The 26,219-nt window shown below is 42.5% G+C and overlaps 1 protein-coding gene across 5 annotated transcripts in view; it reads left to right on the forward strand.

Annotated features, from left to right (window-relative positions):
* Positions 1-26,219, forward strand: part of TRAF3 (TNF receptor associated factor 3) — a 138,573-nt gene that overhangs the window by 54,733 nt on the left and 57,621 nt on the right. For 3 of the 5 annotated variants that reach the window (XM_030931083.1, XM_030931078.1, XM_030931079.1), the window contains one exon: positions 15,839-15,961. The exons of the other annotated variants lie outside the window; for them this stretch is intronic. The gene's annotated coding sequence lies outside the window, so the exon portion shown is untranslated. The remainder of the gene's footprint in view (positions 1-15,838; positions 15,962-26,219) is intronic. 5 annotated transcript variants of the gene reach the window in all.

The raw sequence follows: 26,219 nt of genomic DNA on the forward strand, positions 1-26,219 counted from the left end.
AGCCAGATTCCATTGAACCCTGGTTTTTAATTTTCCAATCTTGAAAGAAGACTGAGATTTTACTGTATAACTCACTCAGGGTGACATTGTGTTCTCCTAAGTGTTCTCAGTGATTTCTCCCATTCTCCCTATTCTTCTCACATGGGACTTTGACAGAGAGGTGCGCCTGGACTGGGTGTGTGGCCTCCCTCACCCAGCAGTATGGACAATGGTGCTATATGACTTCTGAGTTACGTCCTTAAAAGGGTGCAGTTTTTGCCTGGATTTTTTTTTGGGGTACTTGTTTGCCATCCATATGGTGAGGAAACCCATCTCGCCCACACAGGAGGACCACATAGTGAGCAGGGCATTGACATAACAAGATGACTTCTGTTTTCTGAGTAACTTCCACCACAGTGGTGAAATTGTGTCCCCAAGCTCAGCAGGCAGAGGTAAAACATTTTTCAAAGAAAAGGATAAGATAGGCTCCTGGTTTACCACACGGTGAAGAGAGGCCTCTGGCTCTTCCAAACTGTTGCTGATAGAGCGTGGAGTGCTGGGATTTCGGTCAGGCCAGGTCCTGCCACCTCACTGTCCAGCTCTCCCAAGTGCTTCTGGCCTGCCCTGCTCTCTGCCCAGTGCTGCCTGCTGCCCTTACATGGGGTAACCTTCTGTCTCCCAGCCCCAGCCATGGGTCCCATTGCCCAGAATTCAAGAGCCTTTCTTGGCTTAGAACTTTAATTCAAAACCCTCAGTTCTTAGAGGGTTTGTTTTCTTTTTTTTTTTTGGCCTGGGATTTTGAGAATATCTAACAGTGCTGGGCAGTTTTATCATTCATCATCATGGGTAGTTTGTTTTATTACAACTTGCAGCTTCATATCTTAAAACAAATTCATTTCTTGCTTTCAGATTTGCTTATCTAAAAGTTTTGTTCATAATAGTAACTTAGCACAAAGCTTCTAATACATGAGTTGAAGAAAAGCATCTCCTGTATCACCTTTAATAAGAATAATTTTGAAGTGTAATTTAATGCCCGGAAGCCAATTGGTACTGAGATTTAATTTTGTACTTGGAAAAGAAGTGTGAGAAGAAAAGTATCCTTTTTTCCTTAAATTTATTTTTCTTAGTTGACATACAAAATTGTATATATATTTATCATGTAAAACATGATATTTTGAAGTATATATATTATGGAATGGTTAAGTCTAGCAAATTAGCAAGTGTAAAGATAAACTCACAGTTATCCTTTTTTGTGGTGAGAATACTTTATATCGATTTTCCTTTTTTGTTGTTTTTTTGAGACGGAGTCTTGCTCTGTCGCCCAGGCTGGAGTGCAGTGGCGTGATCTCCACTCACCGCAAGCTCCACTTCCCGAGTTCACACCATTCTCCTGCCTCAGCCTCCCGTGGGGACTACAGGCTCCCGCCACCACACCCGGCTAATTTTTTTTAAATGTATTTTTAGTAGAGACAGGGTTTCACCGTGTTAGCCAGGATGGTCTCGATCTCCTGACCTCGTGATCCGCCTGTCTCGGCCTCCCAAAGTGCTGGGATTACAAGCATGAGCCACCGCACCCGGCTCGATTTTCTTTTTTTAAACATAAAATCTTTCAGCAAAGACATCAAGTTTCTCAGCATTTTTCAAGAAGAAAAGTATCTTTTTAACAAATACATTTTCTAAGCCCTGCTGGTCTGCAACCCACTCCATTCAGTTTATATTTATCAAGCACTGACCAGGTGCAGTGGCTCACACCTATAATCCCAGCACTTCGGGAAGCCGAGGCAGGTGGATCACCTGAGGTTAGGAGTTCGAGACCAGCCTGGTCAACATGGCGAAACCCCGTCTCTACTGAAAATACAAATATGAGCCGAGCATGGTGGCAAGCCCCTGTAATCCCAGCTACTGGGGAGTCCGAGGCAGCAGAATTGCTTGAACCCGGGAGGTGGAGGTTGCAGTGAGCCAAGATTGTGCCATTGCATTTCAGCCTGGGCAACAAGAGTGAAACTCCTTCCCCCCACCAAAAAAACATATATTTATCAAGCACTACCTACGCATACACCCTCTCTCTCTCTCTCTCTCTCTCTCTCTCTCTCTCTCTCTCTCTCTCTCTCTCTCTCTCTCTCTCTCACACACACACACACACACACACACACACACTAATAGACATAGCAGTAATATATATTAAGCATGAATACAGCAAGAAGTTTGGTACCCCAGAATTAGAACGGGGCTTTTATCGTATATAATCTACAAAATGAGATGTTGAATTGATGTTTAATACTAAGCTACTTCTTAAGCATTTGATTTTTCTTACTGTATTATGTTTCTAATTTTAAAATCTGAGAATTATAGAAAATAGGTAATTTCTACTTATCTTTCAGATTATAGATTAAATGTCTTCTCCTGGCGTGGGGGAGGTCCCCATATTCACATAAATGGGTGTGACCTCCATGTGCAATGTGCACTTCCCTTTGGTACTTTTCGTCTCACACACATGTACACCCTGCACAGACACATGCCCTCTTATTGCTGGTGTTGTGTCGTCTTGCCTGTGGACTGTCAGCTCTGTGAAGGGGAGGTTTCTGTCTCTCTTGTCCCTCTCCCTTCTGTGGCACTCAGTACATGTTGGGTGCATGAATGAATACTGGACACAGACGCTTTCCTTGATGGTGGTTGGATGATCTAACCTTTCCTTATAGTACTTTTTCAGATGTTTTCAAATTCAAGAAATCTTTTTTCTATCACTAAGTTACTACTCTTCCAAATTATTGAATACTTCTATTTTCTTCTGCCTTTAAGGAGTAGGAAACAACTAAGAACAGATGATGTCTCATGTTCTGAGTGGATCCTTCCTTCCTTTGCTCTTCTCTCGAGTTCTTTCTCATGCAAGTGAACACGCATATTGTGAGGGGTAGCAAATTTAAATGAGTCCTTTGCATTCGAGTATAGAGATGACTGAGGAGAATGAGGTAGTTTGGAAAAACTAGAAAAACCCTCCTCAGTGCTTTTGATATTTTAATTTATACGCAATTCTTTCACGTTTCATTTTTCTCAAGACAAATGCCAGACTGTGGAAAGGGTGCTGCCATTTAAAAATATTTGGGCATGTGGCCGGGTGCAGTAGCTCACGTTTGTAATCCCAGCACTCTGGGAGGCCGAGGCGGGTGGATCATGAGGTCAGGAGTTCGCGACTAGCCTGGCCAACACTGTGAAACCCCATCTCTACTAAAAATATAAAAATTAGCTGGGCATAGTGGCACCTGTAATCCCAGCTACTCAGGAGGCTGAGGCAGGAGAATGACTTGAACCCAGGAGGTGGAGGTTGCATTGAGCCAAGATTGCGCCACTGCACTCTAGCCTGGGCAACAAAGCTAGACTGTCTCAGGGGTGAAAAAAAGAGAATATTTGGGCGTGCATACTGCCAAAAGCGATTTACAGACTCAGTGCTATTCCTAGCAGATTACCGAGCACCTTCTTCACAGAACTAGGAAAACACTGCTTTAAAACTCATATGGAACCAAAAAAGAGCCCAAATAACCAAGGCAGTCATAAGCAAAAGAACAAAACTGGAGGCATTCTGTTATGCGACTTCAGACTATGCTACACGGCTACAGCAACCTAATAGCATGGTACTGGTACAAAAGCAGACACCAATGGAACAAAAGAGAGAGCCCAGAAATAAGGCTGCACACCTACAACCATCTCATCTTCGACAAAGCTGACAAAAGCAATGGGGAAAGGACTCCCTATTCAATCAGTGGTGCTGGGACGACTGGCTAGCCACATGCAAAAGATTGAAACTGGACCGCTTCCCTACACCATGTACAAAAATCAACTTAAGATGGATGAAAGACTGAAATGTAAAACCCAAAACTATAAAAACCCTGGAAGACAACCTAGGCAATACCATTCTGGACATAGGAACTGACAAACATTTCATGAAGAAAACACCAAAAGCAATTGCAACAAAAGCAAAAATTGACAAATGGGATCTAATTAAACTTAAGAGCTTCTATACAGCAAAAGAAACTATCAACAGAGTAAACATACATCCTACAGCATGGGAGAAAATATTTGTAAATTATGCATCTGACAGAGGTCTCATATCCAGCATCTATAAGGAACTTAAGAAACTTAAGAACTGCAAGAAAAAAAAAAACCCGTTAAAATGTGGGCAAAGGACACACACAGACGCTTTTCAGAAGAAGACGCACATGCCACCAACGAGCATATGAAAAACAGCCCAAATCACTGACCATTAGAGAAATACAAATCAAAACCACAGTGAGACAGCATCTCATACCAGTCAGAATAACTATTATTAAAAAGTCAAAAATAAGATGCTAGGGAGATTGTGGAGAAAAGGGAATGCTAATATACGTTGGTGGAGCGTAAACTAGTTCAACCACTGCGGAAAGCAATATGGTGATTCCTCAGAGAGCTAAAAATAGAACTACCATTCAACCCAGCAATCCCATTACTGGTTATATTATTCAAAGGAATATAAATTGTTCTACCATAAAGATACGTACACATGTATGTTCATTGCAGCACTATTCACAATAGTAAAGACATGGAATCCACCGAAATGCCTATCAGTGGCAGATTGGAGAAATAAAATTTGGTACATTTATATCACAGAGTACGATGTAACCGTAAGAAAGAATGAGATCCTTCTGTGTTTTGCAAGAACATGATTGGGAGCTGGAGGCCATTATCATCAGCAAACTAATGCAGGAACAGAAAACCAAGTACTGAATGTTCTCACTTATAAGAGGGAGCTAAGTGATGAGAACACATGGACACAAAGAAGGGAACAGCAGACAGTGGGGCCTACTTGAGGGTGGAGGGTGGGAGGAGGGAGAGGATCAGAAAAAATAACCGCTGGGTTCTAGGCTTCGTACCTGGGTTACAAAATAATCTGTACATCAAACCCTGGTAATGGGTTTACCTGTATAACAAACCTGCACATGTACTTCTGAACCTAAAATAAAAGTTAAAAAAAATAATTTGGGCACGAAGACTCATGCCTGGAACACTAGCATGTTGCGGGGAGGATCGCTTGAGGCCAGGAGTTTGAGGTTACACTGAGCTGTGATCGTGCCACTGCACTCCATCATGGGTGACAGAACAAGACCCTGTCTCTAAAATATATATCTACATGATATATACATTTGGTGGGCGCTTTGGTTCCAACTGATTGACCATCTGGGGCAGAGCCAGTGCCATGTGTAAGGTGTACTGCCTGCACACAGCACAGGAGGGTGGGGCTGGCCAGGGCCTGTGCCCCTGCTCCCTCTGTGCCTGGCTTGTGGATGCCCCTGACTCGCTGAGTCTTTTCTGAAGTTGTTTAGCAGCACTGCCACTGCTCTAACCTATATTTAAAGATTTTTTTTCATAATTTTCTGGCAGAAAATTTTATTAGTGTGGCCATTTTATTTGTATAATGATTGTTGAGAATAGAATATTTTTTTATGTTCAAGATATTGATTAATTTTTGGAGAAACCTAAGAGATTTGATGTTACATAACAGATCTCTATTTAAATTCATAGTGTAAACAGCAGTGAATCATTACTGTATTAGGCAAAAGCCAACATTGCAGAATATAGTTTATTTGAAAGGTCGCTTAGATGAAAATTCCAGGGTGATCTGGAAATGTTTTACACTTTCGTATATGTGATCATTGGATGCTACTCAGGAAATGTTTGTACTAGTGTGTCTAGCATTTGTAGCAAGGTGGGGTAGGTGGCCACATTTGATTATGAAGTAAATTTATTCTAGAGAGTTTATGTAGCATGAAGAATATTAAAATCAAAGAAGTGTTACACTACATATCTTAAACTTTTAACATGACTCTTATCTAGCTGTAAAAATATGTTTGACATTTTGTGTTTTAGGAATAAAGTAGGTATGCAGTGGTAATGAATGATCATGATTTCAGGTGAGTAAGACGTTAGGGAAACCTGTCACAGTTCCATAAGCAAAAATGAAAAAAAAACTCACTGAAGTATATTGCTACAAATGGCTTCTTTTCCCCAGGAATAGCTTTAACTGACTGAGTAGCACAGCATAGTCATTCCATTCTCCCCTTGCTGTTTCCTCCTCCTCAGCCAGATGCATTTGGATGATCCTGTTCAAAAGTAAGCTAAATAATTCTACTCAATTTTCATATTAGAGCAGCTAGAAATTAACTAATGTTTGTGGTTTTTTTTTTTTTTTTTTGAATGAAGGTCTTGTTCTGTTGCCCAGGCTGGACTGCAGTGGTACAATGATAGCTTGCTGCAGCCTCAACCTCCTGGACTTCAGACATCCTCCTGCCTCAGCCTCCCGAGTAGCTGGGACCACAGGTGCATGCCACCACACCTGGCTAATGTTCACATTTTTATAGACATGGGGTCTCACTGTGTTGCCCAGGCTGCTCTTGAACTCCTGGCCTCAAGTGATCCTTCCACCTTGACCTCCCAAAGTGCTGGTATTACAGGTGTGAGCCACCATGCCTGGCCTCCAAACAATAATTTAAATGATGTGATAAAGTTTATTTTAGCCTAGCCGAGATCTTAAAATCTTCTTTGAAGTCAGGAACTAGCCTTATTTGGTTCAGCTCCCTGGTGCTGCCTGGTGCATCAGTTTATGAATGTCATATATTAATCCTAAAGGAGTATACAAACTCTGGCTATGTCAGTGCTGAAATTCAAAATAAAAAAATATATACTTGGTTTTAAAATGGGGTGGATGCATCTATTGGGCTTTATTGATATTTTGGAAATTTTGAGATGCGTATTTTGCCTCTTGCTAAGGAATTAGATAACGGTGCAGGGTTTGAATTGACAGGTGTCAAAGCCAGCAAAAATACTGTGGTCAGATTGCTGGGTCTTTGAGACCTGGGTTTTAGTCCTGTTAGCTCTGACTTTGGGCAAATGGATCGATGTAATTGTTCTAGTTACTCAACAATCCAGACCCTGGCCAGCAGAGTTGGAGCATTGAATGATCTTTCTAAAATAATTTGAGCGTGCAAATGGCAAATCTGATTTAACAGCATGACTGTTGATTCTTAGGGCACAAGTCAGTGAGCCTGCCTTTGTTGAGGCAGTCACAGTGTGATAACAGACATAGAAGTTAAGAACACTGACTCGAGGTAGACCCCTCTGCTGCTTAGTAACGTAGCATGTTGTGAAGCTGCTGAATCTTCATATTCTAGTTTCCTCATCTCTGTAACAGGCAAATTTGTAGTTGTGAGGAATAAATTAATAACTACAAGAAGTAAATTAGGCCGGGCGCGGTGGCTCACGCCTGTAATCCCAGCACTTTGGGAGGCCGAGACGGGCGGATCACGAGGTCAGGAGATCAAGACCATCCTGGCTAACCTGGTGAAACCCCGTCTCTACTAAAAATACAAAAAACTAGCCAGGCGATGTGGCAGGCGCCTGTAGTCCCAGCTACTCGGGAGGCTGAGGCAGGAGAATGGCGTGAACCCGGGAGGCGGAGCTTGCAGTGAGCTGAGATCTGGCCACTGCACTCCAGCCTGGGTGACAGAGCAAGACTCCGTCTCAAAAAAAAAAAAAAAAAAAAAAAAAAGAGGTAAATTAATAACTAAGAGTAATATGTGTCAAATACATACTGTGTGACCAGCACCATTGTAAGTGCTGAGGATACAATCCTGAATAAGACACATTGCTGTCTTCAGAAAGCTTACAGTCAGATAGGAGAAAGAGAAGGAAGCAAGGCAAGTACAGGCTTGTAAGTGTTGTGATGGGTGTCCTTATAGGACCAGGATTTCAGGAGGTAAGGTCAATTTCCCTGGTAAGGGAGAGTTGGAGAAAAGATGCTTGCAGGAGTTTAATTCAACAAACAAGTGGTACCTGCTGGGTGTGCCTGCTATCCTGCTAGGCATTGAGACAACTGGATAAATTTAGCATGATCCCTGCTGTAAAGGAGCTTAAAGTTTAGTGGAAAACCATAAGTCTAGTGATAAATAGTAGTTGTCAAGATACTTGAATGGAGTCTTGCAGGTGAAGTGTTTGACAGACAGTGGAAGAACAAAAACCCAGAAGGAGACAGTCGTTGCGGCTGGAGCAGAGTTTGCAAGTCCACTTCTGGTGAGGAAGGGGATGCTGAGCCAGCAGGGTAGGGTTGACTCACACCCAGAGGCTGTCTCAGAAGCAGCAGATGCCAAGGGAAGTGTGTATTGGAGCGGGTATGTTGTGAATTTGATGGCGTCTGATCGTTAACATTGAATTCCTTGAGTTCTAGACAATTTCTTCATGATAATTACCCCTTTAAATTTCATAATCTTCATTCCCCCGCTAAATTTAATACCATAACATTTTTTATTTTAAAAACACCTTTTTTGTCAGTACGTTTGAAAACATTTTCCTGCACGAGTGCCTTCTATGAAATGAACACTGTGGAGAATCTGTGGAAATTGGCTCATGGTTGAAGCTTTCACTGTCATACGGATGAGTCCTTTTGCTTGCCCAGTGCCCTCCTGGCATATTGATGAGGTAGGATTGGGAGTTAGGAACGCCTACAAAATGAGCAGGCTAATTTCGAAAGGATGCTAATCCTGCAAAACCAAGAGAGAAGCTTATTGGTTGGTTAGCCTTTTTTTTTTTTTTTTTTTTTAAAACAGTCTCACTCTGTCACCCAGGCTGGAGTGCAGTGGTTTGATCTCTGCTCACTGCAACCTCTGCCTCCTGGGCTCAAGCGATTCTCCTGCCTCAGCCTCCTGAGTAGCTGGGACTACAGGCGCACACTACCACTTCTGGCTAATTTTTTGTATTTTTAGTAGAGACAGGGTTTCGCCATGTGGGCCTGACTGGTCTCAAACTCCTGATCTCAAGTGATCCGCCCATCTTGGCCTCCCAAAGTGCTGGAATTATAGGCAGGAGCCACCATGCCCAGCCATTATTTGCTTTTAGTTGAACTTGTGTGTTTGGAGACTGAACACTTACTTTCACCGGTCAAGAAATTGACTTGGCAGCAGTTGCTGCAGGTGGCTGTTTTAGGTCTACTTCATACTGTCAGTGTGTCGCCCAGATACTATATAATTACTCAGTTATTTTGCAGTCACAATGTCTTTGTGTGTCTGTATTTATTTAGTAATTAGAAGAAAGTTTTTATGTTCTCATAGTATCTTCATGTCTACATAGTGCTTTTGTTTACTAATTTATATCCATTTGATACACAACTGATGAGTGCCTCTGATGGGTATATGTGGGAACATGCACGTTCCTTACTGTTAGTTCCTAATAGTGAGAAGTAATTAGAGCATAATGTTTCACATTGAAGTCATCTCTTTTTCAAAGACGTCTCTGAGAATGAAAACGTTAAGTTTGGCAGTTGTGATAAACTCTTACAGTGATAAGGTATTAGTCTAATCCTACTTAGTAAGCAAGTTATTCCTGGAGACTTCCATTTCCACCATGATGGAATTAGAGGTGATTTACGCCCCCCCAGGACTACGGTAAGGCAAGTGAGGCATTTGCCTCAGTGCAGAATTTAAAGGGACACCCAAAATCTCAGTAATCAAGATTATTAATATTTTAATGCAGTTCTTTAAAAAAATCAAATTTGATACAAAAAAATTCGTGATGAAAAACAAAATTATTTTTTATTTTTTAAGACAGGGTCTTGCTCTGTTGCCCAGGCTGGAGTGCAATGGAGCAATCATAGCTCACTACAACTATGGTAGTACAGCTAGGAGGGCTCAAGTGATCCTCCCACCTCAGCCTCCTAAGTAGCTGAGACTGCAGGCACATGCCACCATGTCTGGATGATAATTTTTTAGTTTTTTATAGAGTTTTTTTGTAGAGTGGTGTCTCACTATGTTGCCCAGATTGATCTCAAACTCTGGGCTCAAGCAGTCCTCCCGTCTTAGCGTCCCAAAGTGCTGAGATTTTTGGATTCAGCCACCACGCCTGGCCCAAAACCTAAATTTTAAAGACAGGATCAGTATTAATGATTTTTCTTTTTGTCTCAAGCTCCAATATGGCTTGGCATGACACCATTATTGATATTGTATATAAAATTGTGGTATTTTGTAGCTCCTGGATTTTTTCATTAATTTTGATTTTATCACACCATTATTGATATTGTATATAAAATTGTGGTATTTTGTACCTCCTGGATTTTTTCATTAATTTTGATTTTATCTCTATTACTGAGTTTTTTTGGCACTCAATTAAAATTTGTGCCTAAGGCAAGTAAGTATCACACTTGCCTCACCCTAGTCCCAAATTGACTTCTGTCTTAAACAACTTGAAAACCAAACAAAATATATGAAGTAATAGTTTTCATGCATTTGACAGAAGTCTGGTTAGGACTGTGTTCCTTGAAATAAGGGGAACAAATGAAACAAGCCCTGCAGTATTCCAGCTCATACCCCACAGCACGAGACTCAGTATATTCCAGCTCATACCCCACAGCACGAGACTCAGTATATTCCAGCTCATACCCCACAGCACGAGACTGTACTTTTTTTCTATAAAGGGCTGTATAGTAGCCATTTTAGGTTTTGTGGGCCGGATGCTGTTAATGGCACAACTGCTCTACAATGCTCTGTGCCTGCTTTCATCCGAAGTATGTAAGTGAATGGATGTGGACGTATTCCAATAAAACTTTACTGACACAAATAGCCTTAGTTTGTCTCGTGAGGCAGTTTCCATGTTTCAGGGCAGGAAGAAAGAAGTCAGACAGAACCCACTGGCTTCACTAAAGTGATGAAACAGCAGAAATTGGGGAGGACAAGACAGTGAGAATTTGTGGAGGAAAACATAGGAGAGGAGGGAGCAGGTTAGAGAGAGAGCGCCAGAGATCTGCAGAAGTACTGCCTTGAGGCGTTGGCTGCGTCCTGGTCTGCACGTGCCTGAGAGGAAGCACCTCAAGGCTGGGAGCAGAACCGCCAAAAAGGGAAAGGCCAAGCACTTCTTGGACATCAGTTGCACAGGACTGGAAATAGTTTGTGCTCCCACTACCTAGGTGGTAGGGTATCAGGTCGATCCTTTGAAGGGTTGCCTTTTCGTCTTTGTTAGAGTGGGTTCAGAGCAGCTTTTTCATCTGTGGAGTCAGGATGATTCCTCAGCAGTGGGGCTGAATTATCCATAGACCAATAGGCTGCTCCTCCTGACTTGTCCTGACTGATTACAGATAACTTGATTATATTCTCAGAACAAAGCCCCGACTGTATTTAAAAAGGATGTAATAAAACTAGCACCCAAAAATATAAAAAGAAATTGTGTCTAGCATCTAATAAATAATTACCAGGTATGCAGAGAAGCAAGGAAATGTGATATTAACCAGGAAGAAAATCAAGAAAAACAGACCCCAGAATGACAAGGGATGACAGACATTAAAATAACTTATAAATATATTGCACACTCAAGAATGTAGAGAAAAAAGGCCGGGCGCGGTGGCTCAAGCCTGTAATCCCAGCACTTTGGGAGGCCGAGACGGGTGGATCACGAGGTCAGGAAATCGAGACCATCCTGGCTAACACCGTGAAACCCCGTCTCTACTAAAAAATACAAAAAACTAGCCGGGTGAGGTGGCGGGCGCCTGTAGTCCCAGCTACTCGGGAGGCTGAGGCAGGAGAATGGTGTAAACCCGGGAGGCAGAGCTTGCAGTGAGCTGAGATCCAGCCACTGCACTCCAGCCTGGGCGATAGAGCGAGACTCCGTTTCAAAAAAAAAAAAAAAAAAGAATGTAGAGAAAAACATAAGCATAATGAGTGAAATGAAAGATTCCGAAAAGACTGAAATAAAACTTCCAGAGATGAAAATACAATATATAAAATATATAAAATGCCGGGCACAGTAACTGATGCCTATAATCCTAATTCTTTGGGAGGCTGAGGTGGGCAGATCATTTGAGGTCTGGAGTTGAAGAGTAGCCTGGCTGACATAGCGAAACCTCATCTCTACTGAAAATACAAAAATTAGCTGGGCGTGATAGCGGGCACCTGTAATCCCAGTTACTCAGGAGACTGAGGCAGGAGGATCACTTGAACCCAGAAGGTGGAGGTTACAGTGAGCCAAGATCACACCACTGCACTCCAGCCTGGCGACAGAGCGAGACTCCGTCTCTAAATAAATAAATAAATAAAAATATTTTATTTATGTCATAAAATATATAATAAAATAAATTTACATATAGTAAAATGATATATATACACATATATAATGCAGTGGAGGGATCACAACAGGTTATTAGTACAGAAGAAAAGAGTTGGTGAGCCTGAAGACGCAGCAGTAGAAGCTTTCCAAAGCGCAGCACAGAGCACCAAGACTACACGAGATCACAGAGCATCAGCAGCCTGTGGGACAAAGTCAGCTGATTTAAGATATGTGGAACTTAGTTCCAGAAGGAGAAGAGGAGGGAATGGAAAAAATATTTGGACAAATAATGGCTGGAAATCTTCCAGATTTGATGAAAACTGCAAACTCTGAAGCTCAAAAACTCCAAACAGAGCAAATATAAGGAAACCCAAGGTACCTGATAATCAGATTGCAAAAAAACCAGTGATCAAGATCAAAAGCTTTCAAAGCAGCCAGAAGAAAAGACACATTACAAAGGAACAAAGTTACTAATAACAGTGATTCCTGGTCACATCTTGTGTGAACTGGAAGACAACAGAGCGACATTTTCAAAGTACTGAAAGAAAAAAACCTGTTAGCTTACAGTTCTATATCCAGCAAAAATGTCTTTCAAAAATGAAGGATACATTTTTATTTATTTCAAAAGTAAAGAAATTTCTAGGCCAGGCATGGTGGCTCACACCTGCAATCCCAGCACTTTGGGAGGCCGAGGTGGGCGAATCACTTGAGGTCGGGAGTTTGAGACCAGCTTGGCCAACATGGTGAAACCGCGTCTCTACTAAAAATACAAAAATTAGCTGGGTGTGGTGGCAGGTGCCTGTAGTCCCAGCTACTTCGGAGGCTGAGGCAGGAGAATCACTTGAACCCGGGAGGCGGAGGTTGCAGTGAGCTGAGATCATGCCACTGCACTCCAGCCTGGGCGACAGAGCGAGACTCCATCTCAAAAAAACCCCAAAAACAAAAATACATTTTTAGGCCAATAGACATCAGAATTTATCGCCAGCAGAATGGCACTAAAGGAGTATTAAAGGAAATTCGGATAGAAAGAAAATAATATTTGATGAGAAAATTTTTATTTATATATATTTTGGAGACAGGGTCTCACTCTAGTGCCCAGGCTGGAGTGCAGTGGGTGTGATCTCGGCTCACTGCAGCCTCTGTCTCCTGGGCTCAAGCAGTCCTCCTGCCTCAGCCTCCGGAGTAGCTAGGACTACAAGCATGTGCCACCATGCCCGGCTAATTTTTTATTTTTTGTAGGAACAGAGTCTTACTATGTTCCCCAGGCTGGTCTCAAACTCCTATTTCAAGCAATCCACCCACCTCAGCCTCCCAAAGTGCTGGGATTACAGGCATGCCACTGCATTCAGGCTTAAATAGTCAGTTTCCATCATGGGCCAGGCATGGTGTCTCCCACCTGTAATCCCAGCACTTTGGGTAGGAGGAGAGGGCAGGTCGCTTGAGCTGGGGAATTTGAGACTACAGTGAGCTATGATCACACCACTGTACTCCAGCCTGGGTGACGGAGTGAGACCTTGTGTTCTAAAAGGAAAAAAAAAAAAAAAAAATGATAAAATTGACAAAGCTCCAGTGAAACTGAGCCCGGCTAATTTTTTTGTATTTTTAGTAGAGACGGGGTTTCACCGTGTTAGCCAGGATGGTCTCGATCTCCTGACCTGGTGATCCACCCACCTTGGCTTCCCAAAGTGCTGGGATTACAGGTGTGAGCCACCACGCCTGGCCACAAAATATTTTGAATTTGCTGGGTGTGGTGGCACATGCTTGTAATCCCAGCTACTTGGGAGGCTGAGGTGGGAGGATCTCTTGAGCCCAAGAGTTTCAAGGCTGTAGTGAGCTATAATTGTGCATTCTAGCCTGGGTGACAGAGGTAGACCCTGTCTCAAAAAAAAAAAAAAAAAAAAAAAAAAAAAAAAAAAAAGATCTTAGAATACTATTATACCGCTGTTCAGTTAGCAGGAATTAAAAAGTCTGGTAATTGTTGTTGAAAAAGTTAAGCAACAGAAACTCATACCCTTCTGATGGCAGTGCACATTACAGCTGCCTTGGGAAATAGTTTGGCTTTAGTGTATAAGCTAGCAATCATACTTCTAGGTATGTACACCAGAGAAATGCATGCCTAAAGTGCTTGAGATAGCTGTACCAGAAAAATCTTAGTAGTGTTTGTATTTGCTCCAAAGTAGAGACCACCCTAGGGGATGAGAATGGATAACTAAATTATGGCATATTTACTGAGTAGAATATTACACAGCAATGAAAATAAACTACAGACACAGCAACAACAAAAAAGGCAAAGAAAAAAGCAAGACAAGAATATATGTGGTATGATTTTGTTTTTTTCATCTGCTTCTGGTATTTATATAAATTATGTTTGGTAGGGTTGCACACCTAGATGATAAATCTCTAAAGAAAAGTTAGGCCGGGCGCGGTGGCTCACGCCTGTAATCCCAGCACTTTGGGAGGCCGAGGCGGGCGGATCACGAGGTCAGGAGATGGAGACCATCCTGGCTAACACGGTGAAACCCCGTCTCTACTAAAAAAATGCAAAAAATTAGCCGGGCGTGGCGGCGGTCGCCTGTAGTCCCAGCTACTTGGGAGGCTGAGGCAGGAGAATGGCGGGAACCTGGGAGGCGGAGCTTGCAGTGAGCCGAGATCGCGCCACTGCACTCCAGCCTGGGCGACTGAGCAAGACTCTGTCTCAAAAAAAAAGAAAGAAAGTAAAGTTAGGAAATGATAAATCATAAAAGTTAGGGCACAGTAGCTCATGCCTGTAATTCCAGCACTTTGGGAGGCTGAGGTGGGAGGATCACTTGCGCCCAGGAATTCCAGACCAGTCTAGGCAACATAGGGAGATCCAGCCTCTAAAAAAAAAAAAATTATCCGGGCATGATGGCATCCTCCTGTGGTCCCAGCTGCTTGGGAGGCTAAGATGGGAGAATTGCTTGTGTCCTGGGAGGTCAAGGCTGCTGTGAGTTGTGATTGCACAACTGCACTCCAGCCTGAGTGACAGAGCAAGATCCTGCCTCAACAAATCAAACAAAGTCATTTTGTTAAGTTAGTACTTACTTACGTATGTAGTGGAAGGGGTTTGGGCTCAGATAGAGGCACCCAGCCTTTCTGGAGTTCTAGCAATGCTCCATTCCTTGGTGGTAGTTGGACTGGTATTTATGTAATAGCTTCATGAAATGGTATACATGTGTTTCCTATACTTTTCTATAAGTAAGTAATACCTCATGGTAAAAGCAGTTTAAAAAAATCAGATTTTATAATGCACATTCCATTCAAAAAATGTGGAAAATCCCCAAAGCACATGCATATACAGTAGTTAATCATGTTTTATTCTTAAATTTCTTCATATTACAGAAATTTACCTTTTGAAATTTTATTTTTATTTATTTGAGATGGAGTCTCACTCTGTCGCCTAGGTTGGGGTGCAGTGGCATGCATGATCTTGGCTCACTGCAACCTCCGCCTCCCAGGTTCAGACTATTCTCCTGCCTCAGCCTCCCAAGTAGCTGGGATTATAGGTGTGTGCCACCACGCCCGGCTAATTTTTGTGTTTTGGTAGAGATGGGGTTTTACCATATTGGCCAGTCTGGTCTCAAACTCCTGACCTCAGGCGATCTACCCTCCTCCACCTCCCAAAGTGCTGGGATTACAACATGAGCCACTGCGCCTGGCCTTGAAATTTCATTTTTAAAAGTTGTATATTTTTCCAGATGAGAATTGACCAACTATTATTATTTTCTAGGTAAGGGACTCCGCTACAGTAATTAAAGAAGGATAAGGCTGGCAGTTGCTTTGCTCCTTTTTTTATTGAAGTCCTCTTCCTGATCAAGCTTCCATATATCTCCTTAAAGCATATGACACACAGGTATGCCACTAAAAAGTTTTAATTTGTGTAGATTTCTTTCTTCAGCTGTTACTTTTTCATCTTGCATAAAAATCAAGTAATTACATTGTAAAACATCCTGAACATACTCATTTTTGGCTTTAGCAGTTTCATTCTTCAGCAGATGTATTTGACTTTCTACATACATGGCACTTTGTTTTGGTTTGTGTCTGACCTTATTTTTATTTTTCATTTTTTTTCAAACCAGTATTAAACTGAAAATAATAGACATTGTACCTCATGGTCCAGGAATGAGTGAATAAGTTAGAAATCCAAGAATAGTGGCCTGCACTTCTTTGTCCAAGGCCTGCTTTCTGAAATCTCTCAGCCCTACCCTTCCCTAGAAGGTGCCCCACTGCAAGGAAGGCACAGGCAGCCTCGGGGTGTGACGTGCCTCATGGAGTATTGCGTTTTTTGATTCAAGAACTATTTGCTCCTTAACCATCTTTCTCTAGGAGTTTGAAAGAAAATAAAATACTCTGTGTTTCAGTCTCTAACTTGTGATTGAGTGGCTGAGGTGGGAGAATCTCTTGAGCCCAAGAGTTTGATACCAGTCTGGGCAACACAGTGAGACCCTGTCTAAAAAAATAAAATAAATAACTGGGTGTGGTGGTGTGTGCCTGTAGTCCCAGCTACATGGGAGGCTGAGGCAGGCAGATCACTTGAGCCTAGGAGTTCCAGGCTGCAGTGAGCTAGGATCATGCCACTGCCATCCAGGCTGGCCATAGACCAAGACCCTGTCCTTTTAAATAATGATAATAATAAATCTTTCATATGTTAGAATGTTAAAAATAAGTATAAAAAGTTGGAAAGTTTGCATCCAAAGTGAGATTTAATACATAACTATTTTTGATAAGTTGAAAAGTGTCAAGAAAATTGCTGTTTAAATTTCATTTATAATCATGATGTCATCATAGTACCATTCGATTTTCTCCAATAGTCTGTGGTATTTTTAGTTTGTTTGAAGCAGGGTCCAAATAATTGCAGTTAGCTGATATGTCTGTTAAGTCTCTTAATTAATAGAATACTTTTCCCCATCCCTTTTTTCCTTGCATTTTATTTGTTGGAAAATCCAGGCTGATTGTTCAGTAGTCAGAAGTTCCCCCATTCTAGCCTTTGCTGTTTCCACTGGACATGTTCTTCTGCCTCTGGGTGGATATAGAGGCTTGATCACTTTCTGGCTCAGCCTTTCAGCACAGGTACTTCAGAGTTGCGTGGTGCCCTCACCAGGAGGCACACATCTGCACAGATGTGAGATCCAGAGTTGTTGATTCTTTTTTTCTTTTTTTCTTTTTGTCTTTTTTATTTAAAAGACACGGGGTCTTGCTGTGTTGCCCAGGCTGGTTTTGAACTCCTGGCCTCAAGCAATCCTCCCACCTCCGCCTCCCAGAGTATGCTGCAAGCTTGAGCCACAGCGCCTGGCAGATCCAGTGTTTTTTGAAATCTCATGTTTTATTCTAACAATTGATTGAAACATAATCTGCTTCTCAGTATGGCCATGTTTTATGCTTTTCACTTCTTCAGATACGGTTGACACTCCAGGAAGATGAACCTTATCACACTTGCAACTTCTACCCCTTATACAGCCCCAGGGCTCCAGCCCCGTGTGGCAGCTGTGGCCTAGGGGAAGCCTCCATCTGGAGAAGTGCTGCCTGCACTTGGTCGCATGTCGAGTGGACTGAGCCCTTGGCTCCTCTCCCTGCTTCCTGTCCAGATGGCAGGACTCTGGTCCTGGGCCAAAAGAGGCACAGTGTCTTTGCATATAGTAAGGGTTGAATGAATACCTTTTAAAACTCCTAACTCTTCTGAACCAAGGGATACTGACAGTGCTGGGCCCCAAATGACTATTGTTTTCTCGAAGGCTTTAAGACCGTGTCTTATACTGTGGTTTAATCAGGTTCTTTCCTAGGAGTCTGCCTGAGTCACTTGGTCTGTGTGTCTCTCCCTCCCTGTCCTAAGGGGGCTTTTCATGTGTGACTGTGATCTGCCTGACTGTCTGGTAAGAATCCAGCCTCCTGTTACTTGCCCAGGGTGCTGACTGTGGGCCCTCTCCCACGGTGGAACATTTGGCATCAGGTATCAGGAACAGAGTCAGTATGCTGAAATGTTTGCATGAATGTGGATTTTCAGAAAGCTTTCTTATCAGCAGGGCACACCTGTCTGTTCATGATCTTTGCCCTTCTCCCTTTATTGGCATCACTTGGACGATATCTTTAATTGCCCTGCTGGGCTTGATGTTGAACTGCTTTTCTCCATGTGTGTCATGTTTAGTGCTTTCTTGTGGCAAGAGCCTTTTGCTTTGTGTATCTGATGCTTCCCTTTTGTGGTTTTCCCCGGGCTTTCCAGCTCTTGGAGCACCCTTTTGTCAGCAGATGTACTTTTGTTTCCAGTTTTTAAATTCTAATTACAGTGTAGCTCAACTAAAATCATGGAACTAGGGAACATAAAACAAATCATTAGAGTAATGGAGGCCTAGAAGAAAGTGAAAGGAATCCAGTCCACCTCTTTGCTGTACTAGGTATCGATATGCCTCAGCTGTGAGTGAGGGCCTTCCTGAGTAGCTGACTAGAAACTAAACTTTTATGAAAGAATTTTCTTAAATAATCAGAGATGCCTTTCATTTAGTTAATAACAAGACCTCAAAATGCAGTATATTTTTGTCTAAAACTGTAGCAAACAGTAAGTAAAGTAATAGAGTAAAAATTCTGCTTAAAGAAGACTGCGGAATAAAAGTTTCAGGCCGAGTGTGGTGGCTCACACCTGTAATCCTAGCACTTTGGGAGGCCAAAATGGGCGAATCACTTGAGGTCAGGAGTTCGATACCAGCCTGGCCAACATGGTGAAACCCCTGTCTTTACTAAAAATACAAATAGCTGGGTGTGGTGGCACGCACCTGTAATCCCAGCTACTCAGGAGGCTGAGGCAGGAGAATCGCTTGAACCCGGGAAGCGTAGATTGCATTGAACCAAGATCACACCACTGCACTTCAGCCTGGGCGATAAGAGTGAGACTGTCTAAAAAAAAAGAAAGTTACAGAGCTCAGAGTGCCAGATTCTGCGCTCCTGGTAGTTTCTGATCTTTGCCCTTCTCCCTTTATTGGCATCACTTGGACGAAGGGCATCACTTGCCCTTCCTTAGCTCCTCAAAGTGCACTGGCATAGGTGCCATTTTTTAATCACACAATTCCCTTCATTGTAATTTTCTTAGCACTGTCTTTGCTTAGTGGATCTGTTGTTGCCATTCAGCAGTACATTTCTCTCTGTGTGGAAGCAAACATCTTCTCAAACCTGATGCTCAGTGAAGTTAGGCAGTGGGCTGTTAAATAGGCAGTGGCCTCGGATTCCCAGCATGTGTATGACCGCTGTGCTAACCAGAGGCGCGTGTGTCCAGCATCTGAGCATTGGAACCTGCAAGCTGCTCCCCCAAATCTGGATGCCAAACGTTAATTGGCAAGTTACTAAAAGTTGCCTCAAATATCATCTTTAATGCATTTAACTGAATTTATATAATTTTTCTTTATCAGCACATAATTATTATAAATATTGTAGAATTGCCATTAACTTATAATTGTCATATCTAAATTTTAGGATAAAAATAGAATTTAACTATTTTTATGCCCATATATAAGCAAGTGAAGTAAAGGTATTTTTGTCTAAATCAAGAACTCTGTAATCAAAGGTTTTCGCAATCTTTCCAAATACGCAGTCTCACTTATTTCTTGCCACTTCTGGTGATAGGGCCTGTGTGTGGAACACACAGGGGATTCCTGCCTGTCCACAGCTCAGTGTGAACGGACCAGATATGGTCACAGATTAGAAATTACCATCACAGGCCTCGCAGGTGGTTCATGCCCATAATCCTAGAACTTGAACAGACTGAGGCAGGAGGATTGCTTGAGCCCAGGAATTCGAGACCAGCCTGGGCCACACTGGTGAGACCTACCTGGGTAACATGGCGAGACCCTGTCTCTACAAAAAATAGAAAAGTTAGCCGGGTGTGGTGGTGCATGCCTGTAGTCCCAGCTAGTTGGGAGGCTGAGGCAGGAGGATCACTTCAGCCTGGAAGTTCAAGGCTGCAGTGAGCCGTGTTCATACCACTGCACTCCAGCCTAGGTGACAGCAAGAAAAGGAAGAAAATAAAAGAAATTACCTCAAAAGAAAAAAAAAAAGAAAATAAATTACCCTTACAGATATTTTATTTTTATTTTTATTTTTTTAGAGACAAGGTCTCTCTGTTGCTCAGGCTAGACTCAACCTCCTGGGCTCAAGTTATCCTCCCGCCTCAGCCTTCTGAGCAGGCACTACAGGCACATGCCGCCATGCCCGGCAACCACCACAGATAATTTAGAAAAAATTAGCCTTTTAGTTTTAGGAGCTTTCTTTTACAGTGATATTTAGTTTGGGGCCTTTGAACTTGGATGTTGCTTTCGGAGCTGTACCTGTAGGTATTGTTCCGGCCTGCGAACGAGACATGACCAACTCCAGTGCTGCCTGCTTTCTGTCCTCACCATCAGTCAGTGCGGTCTGTGTGGGAGGTTGCAGTTGTCCTCTTGGCCGCTTATTTCTCTTTAATTCTCTGCATGTAATTTAAAACTTAGTTTTTCATTGACTTCTAATATCTTTACTCCTCTTTACTTTTAATTTTCCTATTAAGATACTTATTTAATTTTCCTATTAAGATACTTATTTAATTTTCCTATTAAGATACTTAGGCTTTTATGAAATTCTTTGGATCTACATGTGGATAAACAGAATTGTGTCATATAAGATTCAATATGCTAGCTGTTTAAAAAAATTGGTTTTTTTTTTTTTTTTTTTTTTTTTTTTTTTTTGAGACGGAGTCTCGCTCTGTCGCCCAGGCTGGAGTGCAGTGGCCGGATCTCAGCTCACTGCAAGCTCCGCCTCCTGGGTTCACGCCATTCTCCTGCCTCAGCCTCCCAAGTAGCTGGGACTACAGGCGCCCGCCACCACGCCCGGCTAGTTTTTTGTATTTTTTTAGTAGAGACGGGGTTTCACTGTGTTAGCCAGGATGGTCTCGATCTCCTGACCTCGTGATCCGCCCGTCTCGGCCTCCCAAAGTGCTGGGATTACAGAATTTGAAAGCAATTTTTTTTTTTTTTTTTTAGAGACAGAATCTTGCCCTGTCACCCAGGCTGGAGTGCAGTGGCATGATCGCAGCTCACTGTAACCTTGAACTCCTGGGCTGAAGCAGTTCTCCCGCCTCAGCCTCTTGAGTAGCTAGGACTCACAGGCATGTGTCACCATGCCTGGCTAATTTTTATTTTATTTTATTTTTTATTTTTATTACTATTTTTTTGAGACAGAGTCTCACACTGTCGCCCAGGCTGGAGTGCAGCGGCGCAATCTCGGCTTACTGCAACCTCCACCTCCCGGGTTCGAACGATTCTCATATTCTCCTGCCTTAGCCTCCTGAGTAGCTGGGACTACAGGCGCACACCACCATATCCGGCTAATCTTTGTATTTTTAGTAGAGACAGGGTTTTGCCATGGTGGCCAGGCTGGTCTTGAACTCCTGACCTCAGACGATCCTCCTGCCTCACCTCCCAAAGTGCTGGGATTACAAGCGTGAGCCATTGCACCTGGCCTTTCTTTTTTTTAGAGACTGAGTCTTGCTATGTTGCCAAGGCTGATCTCAAACTCCTGGTGCTTCAGTCCTCTTGCCTTGACCTCCAAAGTGTTGGGATTACAGGTGTGAGCTACGGTGTCCTGCCTGCTAGCCATTTTTTTTTTGGTGGTGGTGGTAAGGAGTGGCTACCAGGCTGTGCGGGATTCAGGAATCTGGATGTTCCCCCCACCACCGTTTTTTACCCCACAAAAAAAATTTTAAACACTTTCTAATTGAGATAAAATTTACAAAACGTAAAATTCACCATTTAAACCACTTAAAGTATACAATCCAGTGGTTTTGTGTATATTCAGAATGTCATGGCTAGGCGTGGTGGCTCACGCCTGTAATCCCAGCACTTTAGGAGGCCGAGTTGGGCGGATCACCTGAGGTCAAGAGTTCGAGACCAGCCTTGCCAACATGGTGAAACCCTGTCTCTACTAAAAATGCAAAAAAAATAGCCAGGCATGGTGGCAAAAAATGAATGTTATGCAACCATCACTATTATCTAATTTCAGAATATTTCATCACCCCAAAAAGAAACCCCATACCACTAAGTAGGCACTCTCCATTCTTCCCTTGCCCCAGCCTCTGGCAACCACTAATCTACTTTCTGTATCTATGAATTTGCCTATTCTGGACATTTCATGTAATAGAAATCATACAGTATGTGGCCTTTTGTTTCTGACTACTATAACTTACGTAATGTTTTCAGGGTCCATCCATGTTGTAGCATATGTAGTACCTCATTTTTTTTTATGCCTGAGTAAGAGTTCATTGTATGGATAGAACACATTTTGTTTATCCATTTACCAGCTGACCATTTGGGCTGTTTCTGCTTTTTTTTTCCACTGTTATGAATACTGCTGCTGTGAACATTTGTGAACAAGTTTTTGTGTGAACATACTGGTTCTCTTGTATATACATAGAAATGGAATTGTTGGGTCATATGGTAATTCTGTGTGTAACTTTTGGAGGAACTGCCAGATTGTTTCCACACGGGCTGTACCATTTTACATTCCTGTCAACAATATGTGAAAATTCCCATTTCTCCATATCCTTGTCAACACTTGTGATTTTCTATTTTTAAAATTTTAGCCATCCAAGTGACTAAGTGGTTATAGTAGGTTTTAGTTTTGGTTTTCAGAGAGTCTTACTTTTATGTCACCCAGGCTGCAGTGCAGTAGTGCAAACTTGGCTCACTGCAGCCTCAACCTCCTGGGTTCAAGTGATTCCCACCTCAGCCCCCCAAATAGCTGGGACTACAGGTGTGCACCACCACACCCAGCTAATTTTTGTATTTTTTTATAGAGATGGGTTTTTTACTCTGTTGCCCAGGCATGTCTTGAACTACTGGCCTCAAGGCCCACCTCAGCCTTCCTAAATGCTGGGATTATAGCTGTGAGCCGCCGCACCTGGCTGTTTCGTTTTTGTTTTTGTTTTTAAACAGTGTTTTAAATTGTGGTGAGATACACATAACATTAGTCATTAAAAAGTGAATGATTGAGTGGCGTTTTGTACATTCACAGTGTTGTGCACCATGATCTCTATCTGGTTCCAACATATTTTTTTTCATTCCCAAAAGGAAACCCCATACCCACAAACAGTGAGTCCCCTGGTAACTACCAGGGTAGTTACCTGGTAACTTTCAGCCACTGGTAACTACCAATCTGCTTTCTGTCTTTGTGGATTTCCCTATTCTGTATGCTTCATGTAAATGAAATCATGTAGTCTGTGCCCTTTGCGTCTGACTTATTCACTTAGCATGTTTTCAGGGTTCATCCATGTTGTAGCATGAATCAGAACTTCATTTCTTTTTAAGGCTGAATGATATTCACTGTCTGGATAGATTACATTTTGTTTATTCATGTATTGATGAACATTTTGGTGGTTTCTACCTGTTTGGTTATTGTGAATGGTACTGCTGTGAACATACGTATACGTGTGTTTCTTTGAGTACCTTTTTTCAGTTCTTTTGAGCATATACCTACAAGTGGAATTGCTGGGTCATATGGTAATGTTTTAACTTTTTGAGAAACTGCCATCCTCTTTTCCTTAGTGGCTGAACCATTTTATGTTTCCACCAGCAGTGTATGAGGGTTTCAGTTTTTCCGTATCCTCACTAACACTTGTTATTTTCCTTTTCTGAAAAATTATAGGCCAGGCTCAGTGGCTTACACCTGTAATCCCAGCACTTTGGGAGGCCAAGGCGGGCAGATCACCTGAGCTCAGGAGTTTGAGACCACCCTGGGCAACATGGTGAAACCCCGTCTCTACTAAAATACAAAAAATTAGCCGGCATGGTGGCACGAGCCTGTACTTCCAGCTATTGGGGAGGCTGAGGCATGAAAATCACTTGAGCCCGAGAGGCAGAAGTTGCAGTGAGCCGAGATCATGCCACCGCACTCCAACTTGGGCTACAGAATGAGACTTTATCTAAAAAAAAAAAAAAAAAGGGGCCAGGTATGTTGGTTCATGCCTGTAATTCCAACACTTTGGGAGCCCAAAGGTGGGAGGATCACTTGAGTCCAGAAGTTTGAGACCAACCTGGGCAATATAGTGACACCCTGTCTCTACAGAAAATAAAATAATTAGCTGGGCATGGTTGTGCACACCTGTATTCCCAAGTATTCTGGAGGCTGAGTCAGGAGGATTGCCTGAGCCCAGGAGTTCAAGGCTGCAGCGAGCCATGTTCACACCACTGCACTCCATCCAGCCTGGGCGACAGAATAAAACCCTGTCTCAAAAAAAAAAAAAAAAAAAAAAAAAAAAAAAAAAAAAAATTACAGCCATCCTAGTGGGTGTGAAGTGGGAACTCATTGTGGTTTTGATTTGTATTTTCCTTCCTTCCTTCCTTCCTTCCTTCCTTCCTTCCTTCCTTCCTTCCTTCCTTCCTTCCTTCCTTCCTCCTCCCTCCCTCCCTCCCTCCCTCCCTCCCTCCCTCCCTCCCTCCCTTCCTTCCTTTCTTTCTTTCTTTCGCAAGTTTATTAAGAAAGCAAAGGAATAAAGAATGGCTATTCCATAGGCAGAGCCCATGCCGCTCAGCTGCTTATACTTACTGTTACTTCTTGATTGTATGCTAGACAAGGGGTGGATTATCCATGAGTTTTATGGGAAAGGGGTGGGCAATATCTGGAACTGAGGGTTTCTTGCCTTTGTAGACCATACAGGGCAACTTCCTGACGTTGCCATGGTATCTGAAAACTGTCATGGTGCTGGTGGAAGTGTCTTGGAGCATGCTGATGCATTATAATTAGGGTATAATGAACAGTGAGGACAACGAGAGGTCACTTTCATTGCCATCTTGGTTTTGGTCAGCTTCTTTACTGCAGCCTGTTTTATCATCAGGGTCTTTATAACCTGTATCTTGTGCCGACCTCCTGTCTCATCCTGTGACTTAGAATGCCTAACCTCCTGGGTATGTAGCCCAGTAGGTCTCAGCCTTATTTTACTCACCCCCTATTCAAGATGGAGTTTCTCTGGTTCAGACGCCTCTGACATGTTTCCCCCTCCCTTTTACAGGGGAACCCTTAATCCTAAGAGTTGTAGAGGAACAAAGATCCATCTTCTGTAGCTTCTTCAGGCTGAATAGGGGCAAAGATATTCCTGCCTAACTATGAGGGTCTCTTGTATTCAGGGTAGAGAAGAGCTCAGTCAGAAAGCATCAATATGGTGAGGGCCATTCATAACTCTGAGTTCCAACAAAAGGTGGTATCTGGAAGATTAATGAGTGTTCAGTTTAAGAAAACATTCAGTAAACTTATCCTGCATTCCTACACAGAGAGTACAACAGCAATATATTCCACAACAGTAAAGTAGAATAACTAAAATTATCTTGAGTAAACTGAATAAGAAGGCTTTCTATGAACTGGGCAGTTGTTGAAACCAAGCTGATATGGGTCGCCAGCTGATTCCAGTATGTGTCCAGAATTAGAATATTGATCCAGATTTTTACATTACCCACCTCTCTTGTTTCTTGGGAGCAGCAGCCAGAGATCACTGGTTGGTTCACAGGAGTAAGCAGGGTTAGCCTAAGTTGCAGAAAAAAACTTAAAAACAACTGATGAGGCTAGAATCTAGTAACAGGTGTACTATAGTTCCTGAAACATAATTTATTTTCTCTCTCCGGTCTCCCATTTTTACTGAAGACAAATCATGGTACGACTGATTTGTTTTATTATACTTGGCCTGATTATTTGTATAAAGTGCAGTAAGAACAATTATTTTTCACATAGGGTTTTAAAATTTGACTTAGATGGAACTTCGTTCCATAAAAGGAACCTCAGATAAGACTTTTTTTAAAGCCAAGCCCAGCCATGGGTTTGTACCCTCAAATAACCTGTGAGTTGGGAAATGCCTCTCCTCTTGAGGTCCCAAGATGACATGGGGCTCCTGGGCCTGTCAGAAAGTGACATTCTTTATTTCACAGGTCAGGAACCCTGCACAGGAACTGTGTAGACAAGGTATGAGGCCAGTTTTCCCAAGGGGCTTTTATTGGCTCTATAAAGTCAAGTTTGAGTCCTTAAAAGAAAGCACACCATTCCCATCAAAGCCTTGGTAAAATAACCAGTTTCTCTAATTGTATCCTGTTGCAAAAGAAAACAGATTCTTTTTT

Source organism: Rhinopithecus roxellana, chromosome 5 (assembly GCF_007565055.1).
Source record: "Rhinopithecus roxellana isolate Shanxi Qingling chromosome 5, ASM756505v1, whole genome shotgun sequence".
Lineage (NCBI taxonomy): Eukaryota > Metazoa > Chordata > Mammalia > Primates > Cercopithecidae > Rhinopithecus > Rhinopithecus roxellana.